Source organism: Sarcophilus harrisii, chromosome 6 (assembly GCF_902635505.1).
Source record: "Sarcophilus harrisii chromosome 6, mSarHar1.11, whole genome shotgun sequence".
Classification (NCBI taxonomy): Eukaryota; Metazoa; Chordata; class Mammalia; order Dasyuromorphia; family Dasyuridae; genus Sarcophilus; species Sarcophilus harrisii.
Window position 1 is genome coordinate 60,317,762 of NC_045431.1, and position 12,683 is coordinate 60,330,444.

A 12,683-nucleotide genomic window follows, 5' to 3' on the forward strand; every position below is an offset into this window, starting at 1 on the left:
CACTCCATTGATGACAGGCAAAGCACAAGTGAATTGTTCCTTATCCAGAAATTATGCAAGCATGCCATCATAAAACCTAATGGTTTTGCCCAGCCAACCAAAGTTTGTCATAATTTTCCACGTTCATGATTGACCATATGAAAGATTGTTCATACCAGCAAACACTGTGTACAGACTGCTGTTTTGCTAGTCTGTTCTTTTATTATGTTTAATAAAATATATTCAATATGCTTTCAATAAAACATATTATAAAAGATTTTCATAGCAAATGCATATATGTATATATATATACATATATACAGATACGTATTACATGTTTATACAAATGAAGCATCTTAAATGTTGAACAATAAGCAAATAAATAAATTATGGCACATTTGTTTAATTGTATAGATAGAGGGACAAGATTATGTTGATCTAGGGGGCTCCTAGAAAAGGTCATCTCTTCTGTCAGTGCAATTTATTATCTTCTCTGCAACTGCTACTTTTGAAGTGTAACCAAAAACCCTGAGAAGTTAAATAACCTTGACCAAGGTTACACAGACTGTGTGTGTCAGGTATAGAACTTGAAGCCAGCTCTTTATGGTTCTTCATAAAGATCACTACACATGTGTACAGCATGAGATCTCTCTATAAGATGAAATTAAGAATAAGTTTGATCATGGAATATAATGTGAATGAGAATAAATAAATAAAAACCTAGATGTATAAATAGGAAGACTAAACAAATGAAAGTATTGAAATTATTAATGTGAATGTTAAATATTTAATTACTGCTTGATTGTTTAAATTGGTATTTAAAGTGAGATTTCTAGTAGATTATTAATGAAATTTAATTAGTTTCTCTACCTCATGAGTCTAAAGGCAGTAATAGAAAGTTTAACTATGTAGGAATAAAAGTTTTGATTTGATGCTAACTCTCATTTTAACATAAAAACAATAATTTTATTTTGATGAGAGTGGCGATTGAGGTGGGAAAGTGGAATAAAACTTAATAGCCTGACATATTTTGAAAAGGATTCCAGAAAACAACTAGACTAAGGGCCTGATGGCATATCCTAAATACAAATGTGTCTCCTGATAGCTATATGCTTCCTTATTTAGCTAAGTTTTAAACTACAAAGTAAATATTGATCTCAGATCTAGAACTTCTCAGATCTAGAACTTAGAGTATGGGAAGCTCTAAAAGGAAGACATTCTGCGTATTTATTTTAAGGTAATAATCGGTAACAGGAATCAATCAAACAAGTACCTTCCCCCCAGTTATGTGATATACCAGAAGCCATGAGATGTTAAGCATTCTCTTTACAGACTCTAAGCAGTTAAGCTCATAGGTTGTAAGTACTTGTTCCTTTTGAACAACAAATAATCATTTCATATTTGCAAAAGAAAATATTAGGAAAATCTTGGGCTACTGATCCAAGAAAAAAAATAGCCCTACCCATGTGTCCTTTTATCTACTAAGTCACTGTTTAGTGTGAATAAGATTGACTGATAGTTCAATATGGAGTAGCCACCACCATAGATATGCATTTGAAAGTAGTCAGCTCTGAGGAGAAATGTTTTTTCTTCCCCTCCTTCTCCTCTTCCTCCTTCTCCTCCTTCTCCTTTTCTGTAACCTCCCCCTCAGAGGTTACTGATTGCCATTCTTACCTAATCCCAGGTCTTCAGACTGGGCCACTGCCTCCCTGAGCAGCGGTTCTATAATAGAGTGCTTGGACACAGGCACTTGCAAATACACGTCTTTATTCTACATGATCATACCCTGCACTCCCCTGAACTCCTCTGCACTCCTCTGCATTCCTCCTACTTCCTGGTCCCCACTACTTATATTGGGTCTATGAGGTCACATGCACAGCCAATAAAAGAAGGAGATGTCTCCCGTTAATAATGAGAGCTCAATGCCACTAGAGTTCCCACTCACAAGGTGGTCCCTACTAGCTGCAGAGATCACATCTGGTGCCTCAGGAATCAAAGGCTTTGTACTTCCTTGTTTAACTGCACTGGGTTCCCTCTTCGGACCCTTACACTTCTCCTTCTCTTTCTCCTGTAGAGGGCCAGAACTCTGAAAAGATGTACTTGAATCTAGGTCAACATGGTGCTTATAGTTAAGTACTTATTCAATGTGAGATAATAGCTCTCTATGGTGATGTAATGGTTGCACTGCTCAGTGTGGTGTAGTGATGTAATTATACTGAAGTATTTAAGGGCTGGGACAACTGGGAACTATCAGCCACAAATCTCAGCCACATATGTAAGAGAAGACACCAAACTCTAGACTCTGGATGCCATGTTTGACCATCCTTGTGGCCCTCCTGCCTCCCTCACTCCTTCACTAAGAACAAGGACTCGGGCTGATCCCAAGGTCCTCCAGAGAGCTAGTCTCTGTATTCAGAAACTGTATTAGAGAAATATATGCCAGGGTCCAGTGGAGCATACCAAGTGAGCCAGTGTCTAATAGAGATACTAAGACAAATGGGTAATAGGAACTACTGAGGTCATCAAAATTCCTACAGACATGTAGCAACAGAAGCATGAGTTACCCCTGCTCATGTGTGTTACAGCTACACACGTTGCTTACATACATGATTATCCATTATGAATTTGCTTTGTTACACTTCTAACTATATTGTCTCCATTTCTGCCAAATTAATGGAGCAGATTTTCTACTGTTATTACTATTCCAATTCAGTTTGTGCCTTTGCTTTAAACTAATTATGTTCATTGGTTGACTATTATATGTAAAGTCATGTGGGGGGGAGGGGGACTAGGGGATCATGTGCTATAGTTTCAGGTGTATGGTCCCATAGATTCCCTTGAATATGGGGAACTTGTCTACAAGGAACATATCCAAAAATGTTGGGAATATCATATAGGACTGTTATAGATAAGATAAGTTCTATTTGCATAGCTCATAATTAATGAGTAATTAAACATGAAAGGAAAAAATATATAAACAAATTCAATAATAAAAAATTCATGCTAAAAGTTATATAATCATATCTATATCTGAAAGTGAATAACTTGATATAATTAATAGTCACATGGATGGAGTTCTATATGACATTTCTCTCATCTAGCTGTAAAGTTAAGCCAGATTGAGTAATAAAACTGAATTCAAGAAGAATTAGATTCAGACTGATAATTAATAAATGTGACTAAAACAGACCATAAAAGCTACTTTAAGTCTCAGTTTCCTCATCTGTAAATAGGGCTAAAAATAACTATAGCACTTCCCTCACAGGATTGTTATAAAATTAAAAAGAATTAATGTATACAAAATGCTATATAAATGACTAACATTGTTATTTTCTAAGATCAAAGAAATTAAACTGTTTTAAATAATGGAATGAATAGAAAATCTGTTCAAAACCTTTAGTTGATTTTTATCAGCTGATTCCTAATTTTTTAAAAAATTTGTTTCTCCAGACAATTCTCAGATGAAGAAATTTAAACTATTTCTAGTCATATGAAAAGATGCTCCAAGTCATTATTAATCAGAGAAATGCAAATTAAGACAACTCTAAGATACCACTACACACCTGTCAGATTGGCTAAGATGACAGGAAAAAATAATGATGATTGTTGGAGGGGATGTGGGAAAACTGGGACATTGATGCATTGTTGGTGGAGTTGTGAACGAATCCAACCATTTTGGAGAGTAGTTTGGAACTATGCTCAAAAAGTTATCAAACTGTGCATACCCTTTGATCCAGCAGTGTTACTATTGGGCTTATATCCCAAAGAGATCATAAAGAAGGGAAAGGGACCTGTATGTGCACGAATGTTTGTGGCAGCCCTTTTTGTAGTGACTAGAAACTGGAAACTGAGTGGATGCCCATCAGTTGGAGAATGGCTGAATAAATTGTGGTATATGAAAACTATGGAATATTACTGTTCTGTAAGAAATGACCAACAGGATGATTTCAGAAAGGCCTGGAGAGACTTACACGACCTGATGCTGAGTGAAATGAGCAGAACCAAGAGATCATTATATACTTCAACAAGAATACTACATGATGACCAGTTCTGATGGACCTGGCCATCCTCAGCAACGAGATCAACCAAATCATTTCCACTGGAGCAGTAATGAATTGAACCAGCTACGCCCAGAGAAAGAACTTTGGGTGATGACTAAAAACCATTACATTGAATTCCCAATCCCTATATTTATGCCCACCTGCATTTTTGATTTCCTTCACAAGCTACTTGTACAATATTTCAAAGTCTGATTCTTTTTGTACAGCAAAATAATGTTTTGGTCATGTATACTTATTGTGTATCTAATTTATATTTTAATGTATTTAACATCTACTGGTCATCCTGCCATCTAGGGGAGGGGGTGGGGGGTAAGAGGTGAAAAATTGGAACAAGAGGTTTGGCAATTGTTAATGCTGTAAAGTTACCCATGCATATAACCTGTAAATCAAAGGCTATTAAATAAAAAAAAAAAATTGTTTCTCAATTTTTGTTCTCTGCTCTGGACTTCTTATGATCCAGGTATACAAGACAATGTTTTCTATAACTAATAATTTTAAGTCACCTGATAGTGTCACAAAAATTGTATTATAACATATGCATAAGCATCAAGTCTATTTTATTTCCTATAGGCTTTCTCATTTCTATAGGTGGCTGTATATTAGATTTTGTTCCTGATAAAATCTGATTCTTCTGCTTCCACATCACTCTTACTTAGAGTCATGCAATGCAACCTACTATGACTTAGGTAGCTATGAAAGAGGGATAATTAGACCATTTATTCCTTTGGTTCATTCAGATTGGGTTCTTATAGTTTTTCTTCCTTCCTCCTGACATCTGACCCTCTGGCATAGCCTTAAAGACCTTAAATTACCAAGATACACTTTGCATTTAAGGGCTTAGACTCTTTTTAATGCTGATGTCATCCATACTAGCTGCTTCCCCTGTGTTTTCACTGATTCTATTTCCTCACTCTCTGGCTGAATCTTGTCTAGGTCTTTTAAATCTTCATTAGTTGGCCTCTCTGTCATAAGGTGCAATATGGAGAATAATAACTGCTTATCAGCAGTTTTTGCTCTCAGGAGGCATTTTACTTAAGACTTTTCTTCCTATTATAAATGACTTGAAAAGATCTTAGTATTAAGTAGAGTCCTTATCATCTTAGCATGAAGACACCTACCTAAGGTAGAGGGAGGTATCAGGTTATAACCTTGTCAGAGGGACTGTTATCATTTCTCTTCCTCTGTTTTTGTGGCATTGATGAAATATCATGAATAATCCTAGTATAAGAATGTCTTTTTAAAAGAAAAAAATGAAAGAAAAGAGGGAGATAGAGAGGAAGCAAGAGAATAAGTAATTGAAAAAAATGATCTGAGGGAGGAGAAATAAAGAGAAGGAAGGGATGAAAGAGGAAGGAAAGTGTTGGGCCACAGTTCTCTTTTAATGTCCTGACCCAGTTTCCCTAATTGTCCTATTGAGTTACTCTGCCTCAGGTTATAACCATTCCCTCAGTATTTGATAGGACAAAGGTCTTAGACCTCAGGCTATAATCATTCCCTCTTAATGTTTGATGGATAAAGGTCTTTATCCATTTTAGATATCATTAGAATATCAGGAGCCTCTCCAATACCTAGGTGCATCCCCCCATTAGGTTATCCTCATCCAGATACCTCCCCCATTATGTCATTGTTCTTATTACCATATTAAAGAATCTTGTATCTGACATTCACTGCTGGATTCTTGAAGACAATAGTCTCACTCAGCCCTGGGGCCAAACCATGAATCTATTTGATCCCAGTATATTTCTCTATTAAATAAATTATTAAATACTCTCTAATCTCTATCTTACTCAGTTTCTCCAGCATTACAAAGGAAAAGACAAAGAGAGAGAAGGAGGGCAAAAAAAAAAAAAAAAAAAAAGGAAGAAAGAAAGAAAGAAAGAAAGAAAACATTTATATTCATGAGAATTCACAGGTCAGTTGATTCACCTTTACTGAAGCAGTGGTACATCCAGAGAGGAGATGGGAGGCAACATTTATCAGTCAAGTCAAATCATCACTATCATCTTTACAATCCAACCATCTTCCTTCAGAAATTCATGAATATAGCCTGTAATATTCTCTTTTAAATGTAATATTCTCTGGTGAGGTTTCCTTGGAGTCTCTGTAGGCAGCCTTTATTTCAGTTCAGTAATCACTCCAAATGCAGCCAGGGGTTAAAGTCCAAATCCTTTATTGTCTCCTTCAAAGTCTTGTCTCCTTCATTTGGGGCTCAGCTAGTTTTTCTGGAGGCCTATCTCTCTACTTAGTTCTGAAAACTTGAGTTCCCACCTGTCTTTTCTGGCTTCTGAATCTCCCCGACTGAATTCTGGTTGAGGCTCCTAGCTTATATATGCTCTCTTAAAGGTGTGAATCTTGTAGAACTATAGTAAGTACTAAGTATATATATATACTGAACTAGAGAATTGTTAAGCACCATGCTAAATTAGATAACTATTGTCTCTATCAATTCCACTGACTTAGCACCTTGTTTCAAGTTCTGGCTCATAACAATAGCCTGAGACCCTGAACCTACAAGCTTTGAGAAGAGAAATGTCTGTTGGTAGAACTGTGAATGGATTCAAACATTCTGGAGAGCAATTTGGAAATATGCTCAAAAAGTTATCAAACTGTGCATACCCTCTGCTCCATCAGTGTTTCTACTGGGCTTATATTCCAAAGAGATCTTAAAGGAGGGAAAGGGACCCACATGTGTAAAAATGTTTTGGCAGCTCTTTTTATACACACACACACACACACACACACACACATACACACACAAAAGAAACTGGAAACTGAATGAATGTCCATCAATTGCAGAATGGCTAAATAAATTATGGTATATGAATGTTATGGAATATTATTGTTCTGTAAGAAATAACTAATAGGATGATTTCAGAGAGGCCCAGAGAGATTTACATGAACTGATGCTAAGATCCAGCATCAGCAGAATGAGCAGAACTAGGAGATCATTATATACTTCAACAACAATACTATATGATGATCAATTCTGATGAATGTGGCTCTCTTTAACAATGAAATGATTCAAACCAATTCCAATTGTTCAGTGATGAAGAGAGCCATCTACACCCAAAGAAAGGACTGTGGGAACTGAGTATGGACCACAGATAGCATTTTCACTCTTTCCTGTTGTTGTTTGCTTGCATTTTTTTTTCTTTCTCAGGTTTTTTTTTCCCCTTCTTGATTCGATTTTTCTTGTGCAGCAAGATAACTATATATATATATGTATGTGTATATATATATATATATATATATATATATATATATATATATATACACACACACATACACACACACATACATATATTGGATTTAACATATATTTATCATAATTAACATGTATTGGACTACCTGCCATCTAGGGGAAAGGGGGGGGGGAAGGAGAGGATAATTTGGAACAGAAGGTTTTGCAAGGATCAATGTTGAAAAATTATCCATGCATATATTTTGTAAATAAAAAAGCTTTAATAAATATTTTTTTAAAAGAAAGAGAGAATATAAATGTCCCCCCTACCATCAGACTTCCTTTTGGTCCAGTCTCACTCTCATCACTGAGAGGAGAAATCATTGTGGAGAAGAAGCCAAAATTTCTCAACACGGCCAGCAGCAACAATCCAGTAGATAACCACATGAACCCTTAGATGGCAGTACCCTGATGCCTACCAAATGTGTTTTGATTATTGCCCTCCCATTCATCATTTAGTGAGAAGGTAACAGACATCACTATCAACTGCCAACTAGTTCCCCCACACTAGTTACATAAAAGGCAAGTTTGTGGCAAGAAAGTTGAATTATCCCTACCTCAACCACTCTGAACATCAGCTTACTCTGATGGAAACAGCCTAGGACCCTGAACACAAAGAGAATTGTTAAATGTATCACCATTAATCATTGAAATGATTTTATAAGTATAATGACAATAGGTTTTACCATCATTACCTTTTTCATCCTAAATATCAAGGAGCATTTCTATTTAACTTGCAGATGAAGTCTTCCATATGTGTCTTCCTCATTTGAACTCCTTGAGAAAAGGATGTGTCATATTTTTGTTTATAATCCCAAGTTTTAGCAAAGATATTTGTACAAAATAAGAGCTTAATAGATCCATATCATTCATTTTTACTAATCCAGATCTTTGAGAATACTAACTGATTTGGCTTAAGATTCAGAACTGAACATGATTTCTACAAACATCAATGTTGCAGAAGTGAGATTTAAAGTGATTTTCTAAAGATCGCACATACATAGCAAACTAATGCTTTTTCTACTGACTATCTCTGTGTCCTTGCAGTAGTCACTTGACCAAGTGTTTTTATTAGTGGTGGTGATTGTTGTTGTTGTTCTTTTGATTTGTAAAATAAGGAGTTGGGAATAGGTCATCTTTCATCTGTAAAATATTCAGAGAATCAATGGATGCTAATACTAGAATTGAAATAAACAAGAACCCCATGAGGAAACAATAATAATTATCAAATGGAAGAATAACTTAAAACCTGAAAGCCTTTCAATTGAACTTTTCTTCTGCAATTAAATAATATTTAAATCAAAGTTGTTTTCAGCCTCTATTACTAAACCTCTTTTTCTTTTGGGCACAGAATCCATCATGTCAGGGATATGTTTAGAGGAAATAGAATGCAGAACAATAGCATTTAATTGCAGTACTCTTGGCCATTAAGGTCAGATCCTGAGAATGGTAGGTTATATCTGGGTACATAACCTTTTTTCTGCTGCTATTAATTTTCAGTGATAATGCAGGATAGTGCCCTAATTCCACATGTAGGTTCAGATTGCTAAAGGTTATATTTTTAAATGAGCAAATTCAGAGCAGGCCACAGGGAAACTTGCCAGTCCTATTAAAGAACCATTGTGAATAACAAAAGAAGAATCTCAGCATTTCTCTGTGATTTGTAGGCAAATACTCAAAATCTAATTTAATTTATTTTTCTATCCAGTTTGTGTTGTTTATTCCCAATACCTTCCAAGGTATTGCTGTTTTTATTTGTTTTCCTTTAAAGATGGGGATTTCCAGTTATGGTAGAAATAAGAAAAATTTGTGAGAATTAGAGTTAAATAGATAGGTTCAAATTCTGGGGCATCTAATAATAGCTGAGTGTGTTGGCAAGTGCTTATTTCTTTGGACTTTAATAAAAAAAGTTTCTGTGAGTATTGAATAAAACAATCCATATAGTAAATCATTATGAATTTTTTTTTAATTTTATTTAAGTGAAAGGTTTTACTAGAATTATTTAGGCACTGGTGCATATATAGTGGGGGAGAGACCGACAGTCAGACAGAGAGACAGAGACAGAAAGAGAAAGAGAGACAGAAAGAGAAAGACAGAGAGAGAGAGAGAGAGAGAGAGAGAGAGAGAGAATGAGAGAGCTCTAGTCTCAAATTCCAGAAAACCTGTGTTTAATTCCCAGTCTTGATGGCTGATTAGGAAGAGAAAGTTCTTCATTGCAAGTTCCCTTCATTAATTAAACATGAGTAGACACCATTGCACACGGAAAATTAGTAAAATTAATACTCAAAGTTTACCAGAGAATTAAAAATGGATGTAGAGAGGAGAGACTTGATGTAAAAGAAATATTTTCTTTCCTAAGTATTTCATTACTGTTTACTAAAGCTTGTTTTTGTTGTGTGGGTGTATGTGTGTGTGTGTGGGGGGGGGGTGGTTAAAAGGCAATTGGCAAAGAGCAAAAATGAAAAAAAGTGGGGGGACTGAAGGTTTTTTTTAAAGGCGCCAAAGAGAGTAGAAGGATCAGTGAAAAGAAGCACCGATGAGCAGGTCATGTTTTGCCACAATTTTCTTTTGTTGTTCTAACTCACTTTCCCTAATTATCCTGACCTAGTCCTGATTCAATTTCTCTAATTGTTCTGCTTCAGTTTATAATTATCAGCTCAAAGCTCAGTTCTGCAAAACCTCCCCTCCCTCTTTATAAGAATATTTGATAAGGATAAAAGATCTTGTGTTTTAGAATATCAGAATGCCTCTCCTCATCCCAAGCTATTTGAATGTTAGATACTGTCTTATCAAGATGCCTCTCCCCATCTCCAGGGTTCCTCCCCCCATTAGTCCATCCCATCTCCTATGTCATCCCATCTCTGGAGGCTCACCCCACGCTGTCAGAGTCCTGTTCCTGGTCTCAGCACCCTGACTCTGCCCCTGCCTCAGTCTACCCCCTGAGTCTGAGCCATGTGTATATAGGTCATTGAGAACTCACATTGTTTGGTGGATTCTTGGAGACAATAGTTTCATTCAGCCCTGGGATCAAACCATGGCTCCATTTGATCCCAGTAAATCTTTCTTTTTTAAATAAATTATTAAATGCTCTCTAATCTCCATTTTACATTCAGTTTTGAAGATGACAAGACAAAATTTATCATATACTTTTTGAAAAGGCAAATATTATGAAATGGAGACTCATGATTTCATATACAATCTGCTTTTGGTATTCTATTGTTTGTAGGAAAATATTCTTTTGTTTCCCCTGCTTTTGGGTTAAAAATAAGTAAATAAAAATAATATTCTGTGTGTGTATATATACATATATATATAAATTTTTTCCATCAAAAATCTGATTTTACTTTCAGAAAATTTATTTAATTTTTCCACTGTCAAATTATACAAATGCTCATTGACATAGACAGAAGAGGTTAGAATAGTGCAGATCTGCAGTTAGGAAGAGTATTATAACCTTGTTCACATTAAAAAGGAATAAATATTCCTTCCCAATAGCTTCTAGTTACACAGAATAGAGTTGCAAATGTTTTTAGAAAAGTTAGCCCACTCTTCCTCCCTTATAAACAAAGAGAATGGACCAAGCTAAGAGTCTTAACCAATTACACTGGCAATACATAACACTGGTAGAATTCAAACACAGGTCTTCTGATACCAAAACCAGTTTGTTTGTTTTTTCTCCATTGTATACCTCTAGAAGATTAGAAAGTCAGGCATATAATCAATAATAATTTAATAAGTGCCTAGTTTGTGCCATGTAAAGTGTTAACTAAGCAATGTTGATACAAAAGGGGGGGGGGGAACACCTAACAGCAACCATAAAAGCTGTTGCTCTCAAAAAGTTTGAATTCTAATAGGAAAGAAAATTAGCCAAAATAAAACAAAACCACTGTATACATAGAAGATATAATCAGGGTAAAATAGAGGTAATTTTGGAATGAAAACAATAATAGTAGTGGGTGAGATTTTTAAAAAAAAGTAAAGTAAGTGATTAAAAGACATGGTCTTTGATTTTACCATAGGTCTGTGTTCTCATCAATTTGAGTACTGCCCTCATGAGCTCAAGCAGCAACCTTTCCAATCCTCATGATTCTTATTCATGTCTTTTCATAAACATTATTTAAAAATGATTCCAGTGCCTTTTTTTAAAAAAATCTTTTAATATTCCATGGCTAACCTAGTATAAAAGTCAATTATATATCTCTGACCATTTAGTCTAAATCCAAGGACAATTTGTGCCCTTTGCCAGCAAGAAATATACTTATTATTTTAAATATTATTTCTCATGCATGTTATTTTTCTCAATAGTTTACATCCTAAACACACATTTCTATATCTATATGAACAAGTAAAGCCTTTTTCAAATCTTAAAATACATGTAACTGACATCATCATCATCATCATTAATAAAACTGCTATGCATTTCTTCACTCTTCATAACTTTTAGGTTATTCACAATTTTGATTCTTCAGAAACTTCTGTCATCTATGATTCTGAGCTATATTGTTCCACTAGGAGATTATTAAAATTGAAACACAAGTTTTTACAAGTGAGAGCACTATGAGACTACTGAAATTCTTAATTCATAAATACTAAATAGCAAAAAAAGTAATACAAGTACATCTTAAAGACTCAAAAAAACTATATTTGTGTGTGTGTGTGTGTATGAGAGAGATAGAAAGAGAGAGAGAGGCAGAGAGACAGAAAGAGAGAGAGAGAGAGAGTAAAAATTTCCAAATTTCAGTGTAGTACTCTTTTGCTTAATTGTAGGACTGATGAATTTTCTATCTAGAGTGCTTCATAGACTACATTTAGCTTTCATGGGAAAAAATAGGGAGAGCTGAGCATAAAGAGAATGGTCCTAATGTTCTATAAGGAGAAGGAAAGTGTGAAAGTGATAATAGGATGTTAAACTCATAAAGGAAAATAGTGATTGAATTGGGAACTAAAAATTTGCAGAAATTTAGCAAAAGACTCTACGTCTTAATTCTTCTTTTAGATTCTTTGTGATCTGATGGAAGAATAAGGAGCAAGAAGAAAAAGAAAAAACGGCTGTTTCATAAGAATTCCTGGCACAAATATTTATCAATTTATTATTGTTTGAACATAAAACAGAAGTAAATTGTGAGAATTAGTTTAAGGGATTTTAATATGTAAAAAAAAGCAGAAGTAGAATTGGGGAAAAGAAAAATTTTGTGGGTTTTTTTTTTGTTTTTATTATAGTTTTTTATTTACAAGATAAATGCATGGGCAATTTTTCAGCATTGACAATTGCAAGACTTTTTGTTCCAACTTTTCCCCTCTTTCCCCCCACCCCTTCCCCCAGATGGCAGGTTGACCAATACATGTTAAATATATTAAAGTATAAGTTAAATACAATATCTGTATACATGTCCATACAGTTA